Source organism: Cygnus olor, chromosome 1 (genome assembly GCF_009769625.2).
Source record: "Cygnus olor isolate bCygOlo1 chromosome 1, bCygOlo1.pri.v2, whole genome shotgun sequence".
Lineage (NCBI taxonomy): Eukaryota > Metazoa > Chordata > Aves > Anseriformes > Anatidae > Cygnus > Cygnus olor.
This window is the reverse complement of record NC_049169.1, coordinates 166,318,738-166,332,190: the sequence shown is the minus strand read 5'-3', so window position 1 is coordinate 166,332,190 and position 13,453 is coordinate 166,318,738. Positions and strand designations below refer to the sequence as shown.

The window sequence follows — 13,453 nt, the reverse complement described above, 5'->3', positions numbered from 1 at the left end:
GCTTCATTGTTGGAGTCAATAGTTTCTTATTAGATGATGTAGTATGATAATACAATAAAAGACAATGTCACATGAATGTCAAGGAATCTATATTAATGTAACCCTTACAGCAGTTTCATAAAGAAAGCATTTGAAGCTTTATAAAATTGCCTTTAGCAAAATTCAGGTGATGTGAAATAGAAAACAGCCTTGCCTTACCAAAGTAAGAGCATACTAGCAGTAAGTAGGTTTTGTTTCTATTTCCCTATCCTTTTTCCTGCAACATTCTCTAGACTGGTATGTGATACGATTGCCTAAGCAAGAATTATTGAAACATTTGTTATCTATATTTTAAATATTTTTTCAAATCTTTAGCTATTCGGTGATGTCTCAATAGCATACAAAAACTGAAATGCTTGAAAAAAAATGAATTAGGTTTCGAAACTTATAATTTTGGCTATGGTATATGATACTAATCAATGTGAACTTGCATTATTGAATTTGGAAAACAGTAACTTAAAAAGTGAAAAATACTTATAAGTTGATTCCTTGTTTTTGTCATTTAACAGTTCATACAAACCTGTCAAAGTATTCTTTGCTGTATTAGCTAGTTATGAAAAAGCATAAAACAGATTATTCTTTCTCTGATTGTAATTTTTGTACTTGTAAGTTATAACTCTTCTGTACTTCTTATTTAGCATCTACCAATTGTAATCATAGTGAAAATATTGACTGATGTTACTTTTTTGCCTTTTTAAAGCCTGTGGGCTGTAATCACATTTGTTTTGCTAACTATTATCCATATGGGCTACCCTTCTGTATCCTATTAAACAGAAAACATTTGATCTGTAAGAGTGCCTTTTTAATACACTCCTGATTTTAAGACTACAGTAGTATAAATTGTTAGCAGTTCAAAAACACCATTATACTTTCACTTGCCTGCTACCAATTATTATTTTACCCTTGCATCATCTATGAAGTGATTAGACATGTTTAAGCATCACTTCTTAAATTCTTAAATTCTCTCTTATGATATTAGTACTTCTTTTTTTCCATAATGCTTGCAATTTCAGCAGTTTTGTACTAAGTCACCTTGCTTTCCTACTCCACATACCACCCTACAAAACAAATCTTTATATGTTCAAATTGATGCCAAGATGCCAGCAGTACAAATTATAATGGATGATTCATATTACAAACTCCTAGAGCATTTATTGGTGTACTAGTACATTCCTAGGGAATGACAAAGTCAGATAAATTTATATATGTAAATGTTGATCATCAAAAAAGATCATATTTGTTGATCTTGAATGTGTGCACATTTGATATCTATTCAATGATTATAAATAAGTTTAGTGCAGTCATTTTCTTTACTGCCACATTAATTCTAAAATAGTTAATAATCCTTTTGAAAACAATCTTCTGAAATACTAAACTAAATTTGTTTATAAACTAGATTTGTGTATTGACAGAGGGAATGTAATGAATGAGGATCTCCTAAAATAAGAGAAAGTATATGTTATAAAGGGTAACTGAAATGTGAATTTGACAAATGAAAGAAGAATGGTTCTGCTAGTGTAACATTGTTTCATGTAAATGTTTTTCTAGAGCTCTTTGAAAAATCTGAATTCTAACCCTGCCAACTGAATTGTCCTCAAAACCTTTTCCTTTTGCTTTTTTTGTCATTTTTTTCATGTTGTAATTTCATCTTTATTGCATGTTTAATAATAATACAATCACAAAAATTGTAAAATAAAGCTTTGAAAAGGCTTTGAGGAAAAATATTTTTAATAGAATCCCCCCAAAAGACAATTTTACTGTTGAAAATGGGTCACAAAAATGGCAGTTTCCTCAATCAGAATGAAAAAAAAATGTTCTAAATATTGGAGAGTACTGTAGGAAGGATTCTTTACCTTCCTTGAGGCACTTCGATGTCAAATGGTCCCTTCTTTTCCTCTGAGATCCATGTTGCTCTTTCATATTCTTTAGAAATTTAGTCTCAATCTCCATATTTCTTCTTTTTATTTTTTTAATTATTTTTAGACATGCAGAAACTAGTTTTAAGTCAGTGAGAAATATAGAATGGGAACTGTACATGGCATTAGAGCTGTGGAAACTTGAGTTCCTAAGAAGAATGGTAGAGCAGAGCCCCAAGTGTTCGTGTTGTAATTTAAAGTATAAAATCTGACAAAAATATTTGCAATAGCAGTTGTTTTGTTTATTAATTCCATAAAAAGAATATATATGTTAAATTCTCTTTCTAATTTATATTTTACTTACTTTTCTCTCCACAAAGTGAGACTTATTTTTGTCTAAATGGACCTATTTTTGTCTAAATAGGAGAACCAAATACTGCAATATACTGTTTACTTGACTAATCATATTGCTTGCCTTTTTTGATCACGATCTGAGAGATGCATTGAATTACTTTAAACACATGCTTTAGATTCCTATAGATCCATAGTACAGTTGTTGAACATACCCTGCATTTTTAAAGAAGCAAAAAAAGATTGCTCACATTCATACTCACATTCATACTTATTTATTCATGCTTGCTTTCAAGCCAAGAAAGACAGATGCTGTTACAGCTGAGAAATGAAGTGTTTTAGGAAAACAGTCTAACAGTAGTTAACTCAGGTCAAAGTAAAAAAAAAAAAAAAAAAAAACTTTCTAGAGTGGAGGTAAAAGTACTTGAGATGTGGGTATCAGTTGCACAAACTGTCAAAGTTTTAATTCAGTAAATCATCAATATCTGAATGAATGCAGTTGTCCCGGTCTCTGCATTTTCCAATTTAGAATCAGCCTAGTTTCTTGATTTCCTCATTATAAGCACATGCATTTGCAAGAACGTTTTATTGTTTGTATTTTGATATTGTAGAGTGTGTATAAATGATAGTATACCAAGGAATGGTGAAGAGAGGAGTTGTCTGCACATAATCCAAACTTTTGTGGCCTGGATTTGACTGTGCTGCACCAAAGCAACATATTTGTCCTATTTTAATGTTGACATGGTTAGCTAGTCCTTAAATTCATTCCATCTGCTATACAGAATAATTTACATGAGGGATTGACTTAATTTTGGGGAAGAATATAAGATATTAGAGTAAATGGAAATTTGAAAAGTAAAGGAAAAACACTGAATATTTTGAAAATGAGAAAAAATACAGATAAGACCGAAGTACTGAGTTACACCAATGCAGTATACAATGCTATATGTAACATTTTTAATGCCCAGTATTATGGAAACACAAAAGATGCAGTAGCACAGACTTAACAGTGTAGCAGTTAATGTACCAGAAGTCCTGCACACACTATTGCACTTCAGTGATGATAGTTTTGTTTGTTTTTTTTAATACTAAAAATACTTTGTATTGTTTTACCTACATAAAAATTGTTCTGATTTTTTTTAAAAAGGAAGACCTTTAAAGATGGTGCAGAAAAAATCATTTCTCAAATCTGCCCGAGTCAGTAACTTTACAAACCTACAAGAAATTCTTTGGAGTCCTGCAAGAAAACTTGGGAAAGATACTTCTTGTTATTGACAATATATCAAAACAGCTGTAATAGCTCAAAAATATGATCCTGCAGTTGTAACAAAATTTATCCTTTGGTTAATATGTAAGGTTGTGTGGGGTGGTAATGGCAAATAACCAATAATTCATTTGGATTTAAAAATACATTATATTTGTATGTAAACAAGAAAGTTCTGTTGAATTGTGTTACATTCTGTGGCTAGGATACAGATTCATAAAGAACACTTTCTTCTATTTTAAGGACGCAATTTTAAGATGGGATAAAATGCCAAATATTCTGTCTTCCAGTGTTGGTGTCTCAGGCAAAGTTTAATTAGCTTAGTATTCTTCTGTTACTTTGAAGGGGTAAATTTATGTTGAAAGTTCAAAAAAAAAAAAAAAAAGGTTGAAACAGGTTAAGCCACAGGACACTTCAAAATAATCCTTGTTTAGAATTTGACGTGTATATAAAATAGCTGTATCTCCTAGACCAGGTATTTGTTACTCTCACCTACATATTTTAATTCAAACAAGAATTAATTCAGGAAAGTCCTGTGTTTTATGTGGGTCAGGCAAGCTAATCTCTGTGTTACTTTTTGCTGTACTTAAGACTACGTGTACCTCATCTAAGGATTTTATTCCAGTAATCTGCTCACATAAGGCTCTGCTCTGGTGGACAGTTTACACTTCCATATCCCTGAAATTTAAGAACAGGAAAATATTTTCATTAAGTGCTCTACCTGTAAGTTCAGTACCACTATATGGATAATAATGGGTTAACACCACTTTCATACCACTTTTTAACGGAAGTCAAAATGAGATCTCCTCACTGATCTAATGGAATTGTTTCATCAAATTATTGTTGAACATGTTAGTAAATAGGATTACTTGTTCCCAACTGAAAGAAAGTGAGCGGTGATGATTTAAAGCTATTATAAAAAAAAAAAAATAAAGCAAACTTGGAGATAATGCAAGGTTAATCATCTTACATTAGACACCAATAGGAAGCATAAATCTTTCTCTTCAAATTTGGACAAATCAGGAATAAATCTGAGGAGGTTTTTCAATTTCCTTGGTGGGAAAACTGAGTTTTTCCTGTGTTGCTTTTCGTGACCAGTAAATCCCAAACACCATATAACAGAGGGACTCTGCAAATGGCAATATAACTGATAAAGTTCTCATAATAAGACTTTCTATAAAAAAAAAAAATAAATCAGGAGACTGATGGCATTCTTGATGGTTCTGCTTTGAAATTGGGTCATATTTTTTTCATATAAGCCTTAGATCCCTCCCCTAGCAGGAGGACTGCTAGGTTGTCAGAACTAGTTTCCCTACTTATCACAGGTATAGGGTAGCCTGATATGAGGAAGCATTCATTAATGTGTGTGTAGCCAAGTCAGTTAGATTCTTGACTTATTTTATGGCTAGGCTGCTGACCTCTTTTGAGGTAATGTGACAAGTACTTCATTATGTTCAGCAGTTTGAAATGTTTGGCCCTTTAACTCTGTCAGGCGACAAGAAGAATTTCTTTCTCTCTTGTTCTTCCGCAGTGAAGTTCTACACAGCTGGTATAGCTGACATACTTTCATTTTATGTTAATAGACTAAAAACTTTAAAATACTTAGATGTGTGGGGCAGAGTGATCCTAGGGCACCTTGATGTCTCAGTTTTCTTGCCAGATGGAAAAGTTCTGATCTTTGTCATGAAAATCTAGCAGAGCCTGTGTCACAATGATGGTTCCAGCAAAACAAGTTCACCCATAAGATTTACACTGCTGCCTTTTAACTCCTGAAAGTCATAGGCTTCATGTTGCTTTCAGGATGAGAATTGGGCAATTCTGATGAGATTCCCTACTCAGTAGATTCCCTACCCAGACTCATGGTGTTTTTGTAGGGTGTACAGCTCGAAGTCACTTGTGGAGTGGATGTTCTGAAGCAGAAATCAAATTTACCTGTGACAGTTCTCCAAGGTGTGTTTTCTATATAAACAGTCACAGACCACTCTATTTATTACTTGCCTTTGAATGTCCTTTTATGGTTATGAGGAATTCTGAAATTGGGAAGAACTGAAAATACAGGCCAAACTCCATCCCATTCATATAATAGCATTCAATGTATCTGGCTGTGTTGCCTGTTAGTATTGCTAAGACAAGTGTGCTGTGGTGTCATGTACCTATAAATGTTTCATCCTCCCCCACTCACCCCCAAAATAAGTGTTTTCTGAAAGACTGGCTCCATTTTGAATTAAGGCAAGTTGAACTATTAGCCTATTAAGTGGTTTTAGATGAAGCTTAGAGTCTGGTTCCAACCTGGTTCAGGCTTTAACAATAGAAGAATGGAATGCTGAGAATGGAGTTGAGAGTGGAATAAAGTTAAAAATAGTATGGAAAAATATTAAACACCTCCATCTACTTAAACCTTCTTGTAATAAAGAAGGCAAAAGACTTACACATCACACAAAATGAGGTTAACTAAAGTACAGTAGTAACTAGCTTGTTTTTCAGTCATGACCTAAGCATTCACACAAAACTGGTGACTGTCATGGTCAACAGTTTATTCACATTTCAAAGGAAAATGAACTTTTCATATCTATATCGAAGTCTCCGGTGAATGGAAGTCTTTCATGTAAACTGAAAGAATATGAAGGGTTAAAGCTTTGTTTTAACATATTCAGTGAATGGGTTACTCTACCTTGATCTAAGGTGTTAATGTTAACAATATGGCTGTGTTAAGAGAACTTTCTGGCAGCTGTTTGATGAGTACAAGAATCACATCTTCAGTGTGTTCGTTGGTTGCACAACAGAATTCTGGGGCTCCTGGCAGAAAGAAGGGATGATGTTGGGAATGAAATGGTAGAAGCACTGAATGCACAGAGGAGTAGGAGCTTTCATTTTCTGCCCCACACTGAAAAGGTATCTGGTCTGATATGCCACAATCTAGAAGTTAAAAAGAAAATGTTTTAGATTCCATGTACTCAGCTGGGAAAGGGAACATTTCGAGATCAGGAGTGTCTTGTCTACCAGTCACGTCAGGGGAAAAGACCTAAAAGAACAGACATTTGTTTTCACGTTCACTACAAGAATGTAAAGGAAAATGATATTTCTCAGGTGTGATTGGTGCAGGGATTGTGATAATTCAGATGAAGAAAGAATTAACTTTTGAGAGAGAATGGAGAAAACAAGGGGAGGAGGAGGATGAAGACAAAGATGTAGGAATGGAGAAGAGAGCTGGACATAATTAGAGGAAGCAGAGAAACAGAAAACTCAGCAAGTCTAAGAACTATATGAGTAAACTGTAAAAGTGCCTGCAAAGCTGCCCAGTGGAAGGGGGTATGGAGGTATTGGTCGATAATTGGCTGAATATGAGTCTGTTCAGCTGGCCAAGAAGGCCAACAGCATCCTGGCTTGTATCAGAAATAGTGTGGCCAGCTGCACTAGGGAGGTGATTGTCCCCCTGTACTCAGCTCTGGTTAGGCCACACCTCAAGTACTGTGTTCAGTCTTGGGCCTCTTACTACAAGAAAGACATCAAGGCCCTAGAGCACGTCCAAAGAAAGCCAATGAGCTGGTGAAGGGTCTATAGAACAAGTCTTATGAGAAGCGGCTGAGGGAACTGGGGTTGTTTAGGCTGGAGAAGAGGAGGCTCAGGGCAGACCTTACTATGTTCTACAACTACCTTAAAGGAGGTGGTAGCGGGATGGGGGTCAGTCTCTTCGCCCAGGCAACAAGTGATAGGACAAGAGGAGATAGCCTCAAGTTGCGCCAGGGGAGGTTTAGGTTGGATATTAGGAAACATTTCTTCATTGAGAGGGTTGTGCGGCGTTGGAACATGCTGCCCAGGGAAGTAGTTGAGTCACTATCCCTGGAGGTCTTCAAAAGATGGGTAGATGTGGTGCCTAGGGACAAGGTTTAGTGGTAGCTTGGCAGTGCTAGGTTAAAGGTTGGACTAGATGATCTTAGAGGTCTTTTCCAACCTAAATGATTCTATAATTCTATATGCTCTAAAATAAATAAAATTCAGTGCTTTTTGCTGTTGGCTTTTCAGAAGGCAGGTAACGGTTATATTACATCTAAGACTCTTAGCAGGTACCCATGAAACTTTTATTGCAAAGCCTGTTAGTGTCCCCATAATTCATGAATTCTGACTTCCTTTTCTTCTTTTCAGACCTTGATTTTGTCTTTTATATTTTAACTGCTTCCCACAATCCTACTGTTCTTAAAGAATGACTTTGTAGAAAAGCTGTATAAAGGCAAAGTTGTGTCTCTCTGTAAAATTTTTGTTAAACTTATCATATAACTTATGAAATATGGAAGAGTATGTTGTGAAAGCAAATCTTTCCGAGAGTGGAGACAGGTTTGAGTTATCTTTAAAACTAACTTTTTTTTTTTAGTAAGTGATTGCATTTTAAAAATGTTTTCATTTTTACATGCCTCAGCAGGCAATATAGGATAATTTGATAACAAGAATTTCTTTATTGGGATAGGCTGCTGAATTGAAAACATAGATTCATTTGACTTTTTCTGCTTAGAAATGAAACAAAATGAGATTGTTTTATTAGTGGTATAAATGGCTTGGTGATTTATCTATTCGGGGTTCATTTGTTACTCGTCTTGAAGCTTTTAAGAGTGTGCTGAATATCAGAAAGGTACATTCTGTGTAGAATGTACCTTTTACGACTGTACCTGCTTCATGTTATTCTGGGCTGTAAGAGTTTGTTCCATATTCTCTAATGCTATTGATGCTATTGTCCAAGTGTGTTTAATTTTATATCTTCAGAAGATTTTCTGATTGGTTTGAAGGAGTTATACAGTATATTTTAAAAAGCAATATATGTTTCCTATCTGGGTAATGATACACAAAGATATCTATGTCTTAAGACTTGTAATAAACTGGTTAGTAAATAATATTTTATTATTTAATAGTTGTCTGTAAAGCTGAAATGTACTTGGCAAGCACTACCTTTTTTAGGTCATATGAATGAAGAAAGATCTTAACCCTGACTCCTTTGTTTTCCAGTTAATAGTAATGTTAATATAGTTCCAGTTGCTATCACTACATAGGAAAGAATATTTCACATACCGTAGAGCTGAAAGAAGAAAGATACAATAATGCTTTATTATCCATTGCTTGTCTGTCAGTCCTTTCAGTATCCTTGCATTAGGTAATACCCCTCTCTGCTAACTGTTGACATTATCGTGCCTTTCCATCTTTTGCTCTTCTAATAAGAACTCCCTGAGTTGCCCTGTTATACTGAAGTATGCCTGATGACCTGCAGTTGGATTAATGGAAGTTCTTTTAAGTTCTGAAAGACAGTTGTAAATCCATGTATTTTTCCAGTACAATAGTGTAAAACAGCTGCTGGCAGTGCAGTTATGGTAGCCTTTGATACGTGGTTTTTAATATTCTGGTACCTTTTATGTAGCATCCAAATGCTAGTAAACAAGTAAGCAAATGCATCTTGTGCGTGTGACTACACATCATCATCTGTGTCTTTGAAAGGAACAAGTGGGATTTCGTAAGCAGCAAGCTCAGTATCAGCCAGCAGCATACTCTGGCAGCGAAGGCCAGCAGCATCCTGGGCTGTCTTGGCAGGAGTATAAGCATGACATAGGGATGCCCACTTTTGGGACATTCAATACAAATAGCATTGTGATAACCTGGAGCAAATCTAGTGAAGGGCTATGAGAACGGTCATGGCTAGAGTACTTGCCATCCAGCAGGATGTTGGACTAGATACCTCCTGAAATCCCTTCCAACCTGAGTTATACCTGTTTTGTATTTGCATTGTTGAGATCTTGTTTTTATTGATAATTTTACTGGGGAATAAATTGAAAATTATACAGCAATATGCTGGCCTCATATTTATTTTTTGCATATTTCTTAAGTCACTGCCAAGACACCCCCTTCCCTGCACCCTGTATATTAATTTTTATGGGAAAAGTTGCTTTCCTCCCCATGATTGCCAACCATAACACTTTTAGGAGCACATCCTTGACAGATAACAAGGTATGCCTGTACTTTGAACCCTGCTTATCAGGGAATCAAACCTGTTACGTGTGATATTAAGGGACATACCAATCACTTGCTAAGTTCTGGCAGTTTGAACCCTAACCTTCTGACCTACTCTGCCAGACTTTCAGTGGGGAAAATGGGGGGTAGGGGAGAGCAGTTTCTCTGCTGGTACGGTAGTTACCTGCATCTTTTCTTTTCCAGATGTCAAAGGAGCTTTATCAGATAGCCTTCCAGTTAGCCCATATCTCAGAACAATTGTTCATACTTTCTCATTTTTCTCCCCATCCTTCTCTGGGAATTTTCAGTGATGAAATTTTTTTTTCTTATTTTTTTTTCCTTACTGATGATCAGAAAAGTTCCTTTTTCATCACTGCATAGAATAGGAGTTTCATTTTGGTATTGTTAATTGCATACAGTAATCAGATTTGTGGAATTCAGAGCTTAAAAATCTGCATGTTAATTTCTGACTGTTTAAGGAGTTATATGGCATTCCAAACATTTTTCTTCTGTTTGTAGCTGGCTGTATTTTCAGTGAAAAGAGAGGTTTCATTATTGCTGTTGTCACTTATGTATATGCTGTTCTGTCAATCATTTAACATAGGGTTTTTCTCGTTGATAGATTTAAAAATCATGCACTAATTATATTTTAAGTATATATTTACATATAAAGTTATGTTTATGAATTTTCTATTATATAGTGTAATAGCAGCATGTACAACAACAGACAAAAAATGCTGTCGTGGAAGGCAGAGGATAGGATTACTGATGTATATTTAAGTTTCTTTTCTTAAACTCTGGAATTGTTGATGTTTGTAGGGTGCAAAACGTGACTTGAATTTCATGATTCAGTCCATTGTATGTTAATCTTTCAGTCTGTGTATACTATAAAAGTTCTATTAAATTTGGGCAAGACAGTTAATCACCTCTTTCTTACTAGTAGTTTGTGTACTACTAAATGGAGAAGGGGGTGCTGATGCCAATAGGATGCATGGGAACAGCACAAAGCTGCACCAGTGGAGGTTCAGACTGGGCATTAGGAAAAGTTTCTTTACCGTGAGGCTGGTCAAACGCTGCAACAGGCTTCCTAGAGAAGTGGTTGATGCCCCAGGCCTGTCAGTGTTCAGGAGGCATTTGGATAACACCCTCAGTAATATGCTTTAACTTTTGCTTGTTCCTGAAGTGGCCAGACAGTTGGACTTGATGATCTTTGTAGGTCCCTTCCAATTGAACTATTGCATTCTATTCTGCAGGACAGCATATCCACATAGCCATTGCATGGCCCCTAATATTCTTTCCAAAGTATCTTTGCAATCCGTTTTTAATTTTCTGATGTCAACTGTTTATACAATCTAGCTTGTAGAAAGAATAGCAAGGGGGAAAGGATTGTAGATTAAAAAAAAAAAAAGATAAAAAGTATATACAATTTATAGATTGGATGTGTTCACGATATGCATCATGTAAATGAATAGAAAATGTAACAAGTTTTGTCAGCATGAACATCCAGAGTTTGTTTCCTTGAATCTTCTTTCCCTTTATCTGTTTATGGTTTAGATTTGACCAATATGTATATACCAGAAGCTGTCAGTACCTTCTTTTCCAGTGTCTGCAGAGGTTTGAAGTTTGTAAGTTTTGATTTTTTTTTTTTAAATATTAGACAAAACATGTACTAGCATTGGCAACAGTTGTTTTACAATTTCTTAAATGAGTTTGGCTTTTGTGTTTGTGTGTGTGTATGTAGTGCTGCATGCCTGTGCTTATTTGGATGCAATATTCTTTTTTAACAGTGACATCAATGGTGTGAATTGATTAATTAAAGAAAAAGAACAAAGACTATTCCCTGGACATGTTCTGCAGTATATTGGAAATATTAACTGATTGTTTACATCAGTAATTCCACATAAACTTGGTAGTTTAGTGATAGTTATGTCAATTTTCCTTCTTTATCAGTCTTACATGTTTCAGGTACTATCTTGAACAATTACTGCACCAGAACATTCAATGAAAGGAATGTATGCAAATATGCTATGGGCCAGTTATGAGCTGAGAGGGTCAGTGATGCTGCATCAAAATATATTTGAGCCACGTAGAGTACAACTACATGCACATATGGGCACTCTGACAATTCCTTGAGTATTAAATTAGCCTAGCAAATGACAATCACTCCACCTGGAATCTCAAGATTCTGAAAATATTTATATTGCCTTAGCTGAATATTTAATGAAATAGTATCTGTGACTAGCAGGAGACAACAGTTGCAAAGGATACATATACATAGGAAAATCTAATTCAACCAGCAGTTTCAGAGTCTTTTTGTAATTGTTGACTCCAATTTATTAATTTGTTTGGGCATTGAAGAACAATGTGTGTACTACATCTAAAAAAAAAAGTGTAATCAGCAACTTTTGTAGCTTCCGATGTCCCCCAGATCTGTTCAGGTATGCATAATCCACTACAAAAGCTATTTATTGCAGCTGTATTCCAGAATACAGAATATTTGAAATTTCATTTCAAAGTGAATTTAAAAAAATAAAATATCTATTTGAACATTGATGTTGTTTAGATAATGAGAAATCTACTCGTGTTCATTCTGGTGATTGCATGTTCCACTTAAGTTTAGAATGTTTCTCATGCTTTCAAAATTGAGACTTTTGCCATTTTATGTGCTAACGCACATGTGCAAAAGATAGCTTTGTGCAGTGCATCAAGGCTGTGCCAGAAACAATAGAACCATTCAGGTTCTTCTGACTGCTTTTGGCTTGAGGTAGAGCTGCTGGTGTCGGCATCCTTTAGCGTGGCTATGTTTCGTTTTAGATTGTTCTGTTGTCTGGGAAGTCAGTGAAGTTGTTTCCTTTGGTATTTCTTCACTGTGTTTCAGAGAGTGCATTTAATAACATTCCTCTTTGAAAAAGGAATCTTCTACCTTTATTTGGGGTTACTTTAAGGTTTTATTCAAGGGATTCTGTGAGGTGATGATTTCCATTTTGTATTCACAAGCGAAATGCCTTTGTTCCTACATATCCTGAAATACCTGATCGGGTAGATATTCTCTGACCAACCATATATACTGATGTTTTATGTTTTTAGTTTGTACACTGCTTCATAGTCATATTACTGGCTTATTAGTTTCTTCAGATACTTTCTTTTTGTTAAGGTTGTTGTACTAATGCCTCTGTATTGATGAAGTTCAATTAAATTATTTGAATAAATGTCACGGGTTGTTTTCATTGAATCAAATATCAAAAGAGTAAACTCTATCAAGATACTAATTAGTTAAACCAAGTAATAACAGGCTAATAACCAGGCAAGTGACTCTGAGCAAACTAAGTGTACGCATCAGCAGTATTGAATTAACACAGAACAGCAAACACATCTCATTTCATTAAAAGAAAAAGAGCATGACAGGAGTTGCTCGTGTTGTATATAGTAGCCTGGAAGTAACCCCACACTTTCAGGAAGTGGAAGACTGGATTCATCATCCATCAGAACTCCAGAACTGAGAGAGAACTCCCCAGTGAGGGTTTATTATACAATACTTATGACTGAATTATAGCTCCCGAGTACAGCAGGGTAGGCTAGGGCAGGCTGAAGCACTCTCCACCAACACTGTTGAAGCTGTGTCATGATGCAGAGCTGTGTCATGATGAAATCTTAAATTTCACAGGATCAAAGTCAAATGAAAGGGAGTACAGTAGCATGGCCCTGGGACAAGGAAACAAAGGTGGATTTCAGTCCCTGCCAGTTGGAATGGTTTAGCAGATATATCTCGAGCAGATTCATCTTTAAAGTTCATTCTTTAATTTTTAAGGAGTTGGAGCACAGTAATTAGTTCACTCAAGCTGACTTTCCATGTGGAATACGCACAAAGATAAGCAGCTAAAAAAGCTATTTACCTTTATAGTAATTCATCAAGATGTGCCTTTTATATGTGTATTCCATAACCCCCTCCCTTTAA

The 13,453-nt window shown here is 35.4% G+C and overlaps 1 protein-coding gene across 4 annotated transcripts in view; it reads left to right on the top strand.

Annotated features, from left to right (window-relative positions):
* The window catches only part of PIBF1 (progesterone immunomodulatory binding factor 1), a 125,735-nt gene that overhangs the window by 50,513 nt on the left and 61,769 nt on the right, over nucleotides 1-13,453 (top strand). The window lies entirely within an intron of this gene.